The sequence below is a fragment of the Sinocyclocheilus grahami genome, unplaced genomic scaffold, assembly GCF_001515645.1.
Source record: "Sinocyclocheilus grahami isolate Dianchi unplaced genomic scaffold, SAMN03320097.WGS_v1.1 scaffold1908.1, whole genome shotgun sequence".
NCBI lineage: Eukaryota > Metazoa > Chordata > Actinopteri > Cypriniformes > Cyprinidae > Sinocyclocheilus > Sinocyclocheilus grahami.
In genome coordinates, this window is record NW_015507087.1 from 52301 (window position 1) to 63621 (window position 11321).

The window sequence follows — 11321 nt, forward strand, 5'->3', positions numbered from 1 at the left end:
CACTTCATATTTTGGGGTTGCTTTGCTGCCTCAGACACTGGATGTCTTGACTGTGTGCATGGCATGAAATCTGAAAACTACCAAATAAATCTGTGTCGCAATGTAGGGCCCAGTGTCAGAAAGCTGGGTCTCCGTAAGAGGTAATGGGTCTTAAAGCAGGGCAATGACTCAAACCATTTTCTGGTGCTTTTTGAAACATACTTTAAGACAAAGCACTGGAAGGTTTAAGTGGCCAGAAATGAGTCCAGATCAAAATCCCATAGAGCACCTGTCTAGAGATCTTGAGAAGAAACCCTTCAAATCTGAAAGACCTAGAGCAGTTGGCAAGAGAAGAGTGGTCCAAAATTACAGGGGAGAGCTGTAAGAAACCCACTGATGGTTACAGAAAGCGATTGATTTCAGTTATTGTTTCCAAAGGATGTGCTACCAAATATTAAGTTGAGGGTGTCAATTTTGTCCAGTACAGTTTTGGAGATTTGTGTAGAATATCTCAGATTTGGCTTTTTCTCTGCTTTTTTGTGTTGTTCCAATGCAAACAATTTGTAATTGCAACAAGTTTCTGGGAGAAGTAGTGCATTTATTATCTGACAGAAATGCAGGTGTGCCAATATTTTTGTCCATGACTGTATGTGTCCCAGGTGCATCTAGAGACCCCCAAAATATGAGAAAAGGCCATACTCTCTCTTATAGTAAATGTGTGCGCAAATACACTGTTTATATTTGGCTCCACATTTTACATTACATGCAGGCTCATTAGAATAGTAACCAGGGATGCACCGATACCACTTTTTTCAGTACTCGCCTGATACCGATACTTTTATTTTTGGTTCTTGCCGATACAGAGTAACGATAACGATATTTTTATTGCATTTGTCAATTTTTTAAATATAGGGTACAGAAACCAAAAGGGTATGTACAATGTTAGTTGGTTAACTTCATTTATCAAATAGATAGTCAAACCAAAATTTATTCAGTCACCTTCAACATTTCTCACATTATCACAGTTTATTCACTATAGTTTAGAAAATGGTTATGACAAAAACTCAAGAGTTAAACTGAGTCAGTACAAATTCAGCTTGATAATGTCAGATAACTTTGATAGAAAGGTATGTGGGGAAGTCGTGGCCTAATGGTTAGAGAGTCGGACTCATAACCCAAAGGTTGTGGGTTTGAGTCTCGTACCGGCAGGGATTGTAGGTGGGGGGAGTGAATGTACAGCGCTCTCTCCCACCTTCAATACCACGACTGAGGTGCCCTTGAGCAAGGCACCGAACCCCCAACTGCTCCCCGGGCGCCGCAGCATAAAATGGCTGCCCACTGCTCCGGGTGTGTGTTCACGGTTTGTGTGTGTTCACTGCTGTGTGTGTGCACTTTGGATGGGTAAATGCAGAGCACTAATTCCGAGTATGGGTCATACTTGGCCACATGTCACGTCACTTCACTTCACTTATGTAATGGATTACAATAAACCAAAAAATATTCAGACAGCTGTTAGTGTGACAGTATTTACACAACTATCAATACTTTGTCGGGCAACCGGTATGAATAATTTTTGGACCCAAATTTGTATCAATTTTACTGGTAGTCCACTGTATGAAGAATTTTTGGGTATTATTTGTCACAGTTTACTTTATTTTGCTATCCTCACTTACATAAATGAACTATAGTGTCCTGCACCCCCTAGTAAAAAAAATATCAAAAATGATACCTGGTCTCTGAATCATGTTTGGTTTGACTGTATATCCTTCAGTTATTTTCACACTTAATTATGCCCATTAAAATGTATTTTACAAGTTTTTGTTACTTTCACTGTTCATTTTTTTGCTCTATGGTACATAATCTTTACTGTAATAGCTGCTCCATTGCAGCGGCTCAGTACTGTAATCACACGCTTTGCTGTAATAATGCAGGGAACCACTCGTTATAAATCTCCTAACTGTGATATTTTCAGAAATAGAAGTCGCGTTTTTTTCATCTGAAACAATCCGTGTATCATTCGATCATTCGTTTTTTTATTTAATATTGAAAGTAGAAAAATTAGAAAACGGCTCCTTTTTTGTTTTTTCGTTTTTATCCCAAAAAAAACGAAAAACAAGAATTCAGCTTACATTTTCGTAAATTTTCATGGGTGGAAAAATGAATAAACAGCTTGAATATTCGATTTCTACATGTGGGCGGGAATTAAACACCCCTTTCTGCTGATTGGTCAGCCGAAGATCAATCCGTGCCGTCATCAGTTCTTCTGCAGTATCATGCAGCAGAATAATAGTCCTCAGCTGCTGCAGTTGTATGGATTCTTAACACATTTATTGCAACTACATTTAATCTTTTTTCATCAAACAAACAGGCTAATGAATAGCTCGACACAACTCATACCGGGGCAGAGTCTAGACAGGGCTTTCTTCTGTGTAGATATAAATTCTATTCTTTGCATCAGCTGGGCATGGCAGGGTATGATATGACAGCTGTCTTAGCCTACCCTGCTCACCCAGTAAGTCTGTTTGTTTAATTAAGAAATAAGCAAGCAAAACACGCAACGCCTGCACGTATTTGTACTGATGCAGAATAGTACAGCCGAGCGCATTTCACACAAGCTGCTAGATTCACTTTCACCAGAAAGTCATGTATGCCTAAGGTTGAAAATAAATGATGTTTATAGTGAATGCCCTTATAAATGGTCTTATTTTTACAATTTAGTTTTAATCCAAATGATGCGCGTGCTAAGTGAGGGAACATCAAAGATCACACAACAGAATTGCGCTCTCTCTCTCTCTCTCTCTCTCTCTCCCTACCGTTAAGTAACTTGTGCATTGTTTTACTTACTTGTTTTTGACATATCCGCCTGAACTACAAACTTTCCTGTGATGTGTGTGAGAAAGGTATGTTAACTCGACAAGCTCGCGCATGTGCGCCGCCGCGTGCTCAATCCACTCAGCATGCTTTGTTTATCAGCTCACTCACTTCAGCTATACAGGCATTAATACTGAATGTTTAACATTATATTTAGTGCATACATATACTTTGTAGTAGACATCCTTAACTCCTTTCTGCTGTCTGTTGTGGGTGTTTCTTTGTCTGAATATGGCACTTATCACATGCTGTGTGGTATCGGCGTTTGGTATCGGGGCATTTTAACGAGTACGAGTACAGGAGACCAGTATCGGTATCGGTGCATCCCTAATAGTAACCATAGTAGGCTTCTAGAAGGCTCAATCTAAAACGACTTGTTTCTGACAAATGATGAACTGAGTGCCCAGTTTAAGATAAACAAGGATTTTTCATGACTATGGATCATGCAAAATTTACTCTAGTGGAGTATCAGAATTAAAATATCAAACGGGAAACGAGCATAATAGGTCTCCTTTAAATTCAGTTTAATTAGTTCAATTCCTTAAGAGAATCTGCTTGACTAATGAGCTATGGTAATACATAAGTTACCAGAACCACCAATAATTACCCTACAAACATTATTTACATACCTGACTTTTTCTTTTTGCAACTGAGATAAGCTGTGAAGACAGCAGTGGGTTTGGAGAAAGAAAATTTCTCATATACCAAATAAAGCTTAAACATATTATTTCAAATACATCAAGATCACAACATCACACAAGTGCAGCAGTACATATACTAATAGGTGTAAAGTACATGCATTTTTATTGCGATTGAATTAAGGTTGATTCATTAACCCCACGTTTTTTTGTTTTCTTGCTTATGCCCATACTGTTTGTGATAACCACAATTTGTTTTAACAAGTGCTGATCCTTTGCTGACTTGCTCAGGGAATGCAATGGGTGGGTAAATGGTGGTGTGGCATAGCCAGATATAAAAAATACAAATTCCTAATATCGTTAATTCTGAAATGTAGCCTCGTCGAAGGTCTGTAATAAGCAGTGGCCTGTTCCACCATATTAACATTGGCAGCTACCATCGGGAGTGTGTGCCTGTAGAATACAAGCGAGTCCATACTGTCACGAATCTTCCGTTTGATCGCCACCAGAGGTCACCCTTTTGTTACATTGACTCTCGCACTACACAAACTGTTGCATGTCTGTTACCATGAGTTTGACAACACAAAAGGGAAAAAGTAACAATGTTTATAACATTTTCTACACAAAGGCAGTTCATTATGACCACAGATGTCAAGCTCCAGAAGGACAAAAAGTAGACATACACACAATTTATGAAGTATATTTAAAGTATTCTGGGTTCAGTCACAGGCACTAGTTTTTATGCAATACTACATTTTATGCATTGATAAATATTAATGTTTTTCACCATTACACTTAGTGGTAAATAAGTAATCCCACATATAAACTATACAATTATGGAAGTTTTTGACCAGGAGTAACGGTTACAGTACAACAGTGGACTGATTAAGTTAAGTAAATCATGAGCTCACAGACCGCAATCCTTTTCAAAGTTTTATGTTGCTGTGTACATTACTTAAATTTATGTAAACTGTCTTGACAGAGGTCCTAACTACTAACCTAAACTAACCTAATGAAATGCATGATTTATGCATATAACGGAAATACATGACAATTTAACATTACTGTTTACTTTAGAGGTTTACAAACCTTAAGAATAAACATTGTAACTAAATTAAACACATCATTAAGGAATGGCATAGTAATGTAATATAATAGTTTTTTTGTGATAAATGCACTAATTTTCATTATTCTTAAAATCTTGACATTTATTGAAGCTTTCTTCATAGTCAAAAAGCATGTTGTTGATTATCTTTGTGTTTTAATGAAATAAGAACCTTTTTGAATATTCAAAATGGAAAATAACAATTGACCAAGATTCTTATTGATCTAGTTTCTCTTCCACATTAAAACCTATTACATGGCTTTTGAGAGTGCTCTTTTTTGGAGCTGGACATCCATGGTTACTGTAATCTGTAATTTCGGGTGAACTAACCCTTTAATGATTTATCAGCACTAGTGGATCTCACTGAAACTGATGAGTCTGAATTTGGATCAGCATGTCATTTTGGTCTGTCTGTCTGTCTGAATGAATAAATGTATGTATGTAAAGTGATCTTTCTGAACCTGGAACTTGATCAGCGCGTTCTGATCTCTCAGCATGCTGGCCTGAACCTAAGCCCCTCACTACACTTTGGACTGTACATCTTCCTAAAATTCTGGATCTCTTTGGTTGGAAATCCTACAAACAACCATCAAGATCATCAGTGTTATCTAAACATCTAAATATTCAACAGTAATATTTTAGTAAGACTTTATTTAAAAATATAAGTATAGTAACTGAAGTTACCATAGAGGAGTCCACTTCACTTTCACCAATTCCTGAGAAAAGAAGGGAGTGATACATAAATAAATGGAACACATAGTAAACAATATAATTAATGAGCAACTGTTATGTATTACAAAACATACATAGGACTTAAAATGTGTTATCAAAACGTATGGAACATATGTGATGTTGAGCTGTTTTCATCAAGGCAAATGACATCTGTAGATACAACATGCAATTGGTACTGTATTAGCACAAGAGCAAGTTTATATAATTCAATTCAATTCAAGTTTATTTGTATAGCGCTTTTCACGATACAAATCGTTGCAAAGCAACTTTACAGCAAATGAAGTTTTATTTAATTACAATATTATAATATAACACATACTAAACAATATAATTAATGAGCAACTGTTATGTATTACAAAACATACACAGGACTTAAAATGTGTTATCAAAACGTATGGAACATATGTGATGTTGAGCTGTTTTCATCAAGGCAAATGACATCTGTAGATACAACATGCAATTGGTACTGTATTAGCACAAGAGCAAGTTTATATAATTCAATTCAATTCAAGTTTATTTGTATAGCGCTTTTCACGATACAAATCGTTGCAAAGCAACTTTACAGCAAATGAAGTTTTATTTAATTACAATATTATAATATTGTTTCTACAATATTTAGTGGTAGCTTATCAGTGGTGACTGTCAGTTAATGTACATATGGCAGAAATGTACGGAAAAATTAATTAAAGATGTAATCAAACAGACGATGAACACTATTTACAGCAATTATTATATGATGCAATCAAACTTAAAGCAAAAGTTGGTAGTTGTGTAAGTTGTTTCAGGGTTGGCATCATCTGAGGTCCTCTGAGGAGTTGCATCAGCTCTTCTCAGGTGTTCTGGATCCAGACTGAAGCTTGTGTAAATCCTATAGTTACGGCAAAAACAGATAAACAAATAGAGACATAATTAGCGTAGCTGCTGTTCTAACCAAGCAGAATTGATTTGTTTAACCCAAGCTAAAGAATAATAATGTACATTTGATCAGATATAACTGCTAGATTTAAAGTGTGTCTGAACCCCGAACGGTATCAGGAAGGCTATTCCAGAGTTTGGGAGCCAAATGCGAAAAAGCTCAAAAGCTCTTAGTGGACTTTGCTATCCTAGGTTCTACCAAAAGTCCAGAGTTTTGCGACCTTAGGGAGCGTGATGGATTGTAGCGTGCTAGAAGACTAGTTAGGTACGCAGGAGCTAACCCATTAAGGGCCTTATAGGCAAGTAATAATATTTTGTAACTGATACGGAACTTAACAGGTAGCCAGTGCAGAGACTGTAAAATTGGGGTAATATGATCATATTTTCTTGACCTGGTAAGGACTCTAGCCACTGCATTTTGGACTATCTGTAGCTTGTTTATTGAAGATGCAGGACAACCACCTAGCAGTGCATTACAATAGTCCAGTCTAGAGGTCATGAATGCATGAACTAGCTTTTCTGCATCAGAAACAGGTATCATGTTTCGTAACTTGGCAATGTTTCTAAGATGGAAGAATGCCGTTTTTGTAACATGGGAAATATGATTTTCAAAAGACAAGTTGCTATCTAATATAACACCCAGATGTTTGACTGTAGAGGAAGTAACCGTACATCCATCTAGTTGCAAATTGTAATCCACGAGATTCGGCGTACTGTCTTTTGGTCCAATAAGTAATATCTCTGTCTTATCCAAATTTAATAGGAGAAAATTATTGGTCATCCATTCTTTTACATTTTTAACACACTCCGTTAGCTTAGATAATTTAGAAGTTTCATCTGGTCTTGTTGAGATATATAGTTGAGTATCATCGGCATAACAGTGGAAACTAATCCCGTATTTCCTAATAATATTACCAAGTGGCAACATGTATATCGAAAATAGCAGAGGACCTAGGACAGATCCTTGTGGCACTCCATATTTTACTGGTGATAATTGAGATGACTCCCCATTTAAATGAACAATGTGGTAGCGATCGGACAGGTAGGATCTAAACCATCTTAAAGCCTGCCCTTGAATACCTGTATAGTTTTGTAATCGATCTATCAGTATGTCATGATCTATAGTATCGAATGCAGCACTAAGATCAAGTAAAACTAGCAATGAGACACAGCCTTGGTCTGACGCAAGAAGCAAGTCATTTGTAATTTTAACAAGTGCAGTTTCTGTGCTATGGTGGGGCCTGAAACCTGACTGAAATTCTTCATAGAGATAATTTTTTTGCAGGAAGGAGCACAATTGAGCAGACACAACTTTTTCTAAAATTTTAGACATAAAAGGAAGATTTGAGATGGGTCTGTAATTAGCCAGTTCACTAGGATCTAGTTGTGGTTTCTTAATAAGAGGCTTAATAACCGCCAGCTTGAATGGTTTTGGGACGTGACCTAAAGACAACGACGAGTTAATAATATTGAGAAGCGGTTCTTCTGCTACAGGTAACAACTCTTTCAGTAATTTAGTGGGTACAGGATCTAACAGGCATGTTGTTGGTTTAGATGCAGTAATAAGTTTAATTAGCTCTTCCTGTCCTATAGCTGTAAAGCACTGCAGTTTATCTTTTGGTGCGATGAATGAAGCTAAAGTATTATACGCTGTAGAATCTACATTTGTTATTGTATTTCTGATGTTATCTATTTTATCAGTGAAGAAATTCATAAAGTCATTACTATTAAACTGTGAGGGAATATTGAGATCGGGTGGCGTCTGGTTATTTGTTAATCTAGCCACTGTGCTAAATAAAAACCTAGGATTGTTTTGGTTATTTTCTATGAGTTTGTGGATATGCTCGGCCCTGGCAGCTTTTAGAGCCTGTCTATAGCTGGACATACTGTTTTTCCACGCAATTCTAAAAACTTCCAAGTTAGTTTTTCTCCATTTGCGCTCAAGACTACGAGTTTTTTTCTTGAGAGAATGGGTATTACTGTTGTACCATGGCGCAGTACGTTTTTCTCTAACCTTTTTCAATTTGATGGGGGCAACAGCTTCTAATGTATTAGAGAAGATAGTGCCCATGTTGCTAGTCATTTCGTCTAGTTCATGTGTACTTATTGGTACACAGAGCAGTTGAGATAAATCAGGCAGGTTATTTGTGAATCTGTCTTTGGTGGCTGGAACAATAGTTCTGCCCGGACGATAACGCGGAGCCATATAGTTAATATCAGTAATACGCAGCATGCACGATACAAGGAAATGGTCAGTAACATCATCGCTTTGAGGTACGATATCTATATCAGTAAGATCAATTCCATGCGATATAATTAAATCTAGCGTATGATTAAAACGATGAGTGGGCCCGGTAACATTTTGCTTGACTCCAAAAGAGTTTATTAGGTCAGTAAACGCAAGTCCTAATGCATAATTTGTATTATCAACGTGAATATTAAAATCTCAGACAATTAGCGCTTTATCAACAGTAACCAATAGGTCTGAGAGGAAATCTGCAAATTCTTTTAGGAAATCTGTATACGGCCCTGGTGGTCTATACACAGTAGCCAGAGCAAGAGATACGATAGATTTCTTTTGCATATCTGACAGTGTAACATTAAGCATTAGTATTTCAAATGAGTTAAACCTGTATCCTGTCTTCTGAGTAACATTGAGAATATCACTATATATTGTTGCAACACCACCACCACGACCAGTCTGACGGGGCTCATGCTTATAACAGTAGCTTGGTGGAGTAGACTCATTTAGACCAATATAATCATTAGGTTTTAGCCAGGTTTCAGTCAAGCAGAGTACATCAAAACGATTATCTGTGATCATTTCATTTACAATAACTGCTTTGGGTGAGAGTGATCTAATGTTTAGGAGCCCAAACTTTAAAAATGGTTTTTGTTCATTTATTTTAAATTGTTCTGGTTTAATCACGATCAGATTTTTTCTAGATCCTGCATTAAATTTATATTTTGACCTCACTATTCGGGGAACAGACACAGTCTTTATAGATTGGACAGCACAAGTACTTCTATCATTTAAGCGGGTAGAACACAAGTCATCAGGGCAGTTATTTGAGATTTGACTTACTAGTCACATGGAGCGCAGCGTCCTGGAGATGTTGTCCGACATGAGCTCCGCCCCGACTCTGCTGGGATGCAGACCATCAGCGCGAAACAGCCTAGGACGCTCCCAGAAAAGATTCCAATTATTAACAAAGAGCAGTTTCTGTTCTTTACACCATGACAATAACCATTCATTTAAAGCAAAAAGCCTACTGAACTTTTCATGTCCTCGTCGATACATGGGAAGCGGTCCTGACACGATGATCGTCGTCGCGGGCGATGTGCGGCGCACCGTCTCGATCAGGCTCCTGAAGTCCCTCTTCAGCGTCTCCGTCTGCCGCAGCTTGGTGTCGTTAGCCCCCGCGTGAAGCACGACCGCTCCGGGGCTCTCGTCACCCTTCAGGATAGCGGGTATCTGCGCAGAAACATCGAGAACACGAGCACCAGGGAAACAGTGAGTGTGCACCTTACCTTCAGCTAACGTAGCACGGACGTGCCGGACGATGGAGTCTCCGATGATCACAGCGTCGCGTTCCGTCTCGCGGAGGGGAGCGAAGCGGTTCCGTTATTTCGTCTAGTTCATGTGTAGCAGTTGAGATAAATCAGGCAGGTTATTTGTGAATCTGTCTTTGGTGGCTGGAACAATAGTCCTGCCCGGACGATAACGCAGAGCCATATAGTTAATATCAGTAATACGCAGCATGCACGATACAAGGAAATGGTCAGTAACATCATCGCTTTGAGGTACGATATCTATATCAGTAAGATCAATTCCATGCGATATAATTAAATCTAGTGTATGATTAAAACGATGAGTGGGCCCGGTGAGGTTTTGCTTGACTCCAAAAGAGTTTATTAGGTCAGTAAACGCAAGTCCTAATGCATCATTTGTAGTATCAACGTGAATATTAAAATCTCCGACAATTAGCGCTTTATCAACAGTAACCAATATATAACACACACATGCCATGTAATTTCAACATTACAATACCCATTTATCTACGTCCAATGTAAAATGTTTGCTTCCAGACGTTTGGGATCTCTGCCACGGATCCAAATTCCTGATGGAACTGTTCCTTCGTCCACCTCATCCCATCTGCTTGGCAGAGAGTAAACACACTCCCCTCTCTCTCTCGTCTGACCAAAATGTCTCCTGGCCAAGTTTTAGGAGCTCATCATACACATCAGTGCCTGTGACAGTTATCCGTGGTGGGGCCTCTTCAAGGATGATTTTTTGATATCTTCCTGTTGTTTTAGCAGTTCTTGGTTTCCACTCCATGGGAGCCATTTTTTATCTTGGAACAAGAGAAATAATAAGTCGGTCCAAGTTTTGTTAAATCATGTTAAATTTTCCATGTTGTCTCTAGAATGTTAAAGAGAAAAACAAAGTATATAGAAGATAATGAATTAAATGAATATAAGTCTTGCCAATCTGTAAAGATAAAAAACAGAATACCTGATGTTCCTTCTGCACCACGTTCAAGCAATACATCCTTTACTCTGGCATCAAAGCCCTTTTGAGTAATCTCATCTACAAATCAGGCAAAGCAGAAGTGAATAAAACTAGCCGAAGCTTCCTAACCATGTATTTGTGGTGATACACTGTATCTAATATAATTTCATTTCAGAAAGCCCATTACATACCATTATCCAGTTGTTGTCTGAGAGTTTCGTACACCTTCAACTTTTCCATATTTCTGTTCTGAAAGACATTATAATACAATAATGATGTTAGCATATTACCAGTGGTGGAAGTTTTTGAGATTCACTGAGTGGTCTGTAGTTTGGGGGAAGTGGGGGTACTTTCAATTATCTTTTAGATCAGGATGGGCAACTTCAAGAGTGACAAAGACTAGCATTTCTTCTCCTTCATACCAAGGGGCAAGGTCAGGGCCGTCACTAGTACTACTCAATTTCCTTTTTATTAAGGGAAATCAATGTATGTGTCACAAATCAAGCCTCCGTGGCTCCCTCCGTTCCTCATTAAAGTTAACACTAACCAAAGTAAAAACGGTTCCTTT

At 38.0% G+C, this 11321-nt stretch overlaps 1 long non-coding RNA gene across 1 annotated transcript; it reads right to left on the minus strand.

Moving 5' to 3' along the window:
- Nucleotides 1-1233: 1233 nt before the first annotated feature.
- Nucleotides 1234-10424, minus strand: LOC107573268 (uncharacterized). Its single transcript, XR_001607478.1, has 3 exons — nt 10292-10424; nt 5727-5766; nt 1234-1245 (listed from the first exon to the last, which is right to left on the minus strand). It is a non-coding gene; the product is annotated as an uncharacterized lncRNA (long non-coding RNA).
- Between the last annotated feature and the right edge of the window lie 897 nt (nt 10425-11321).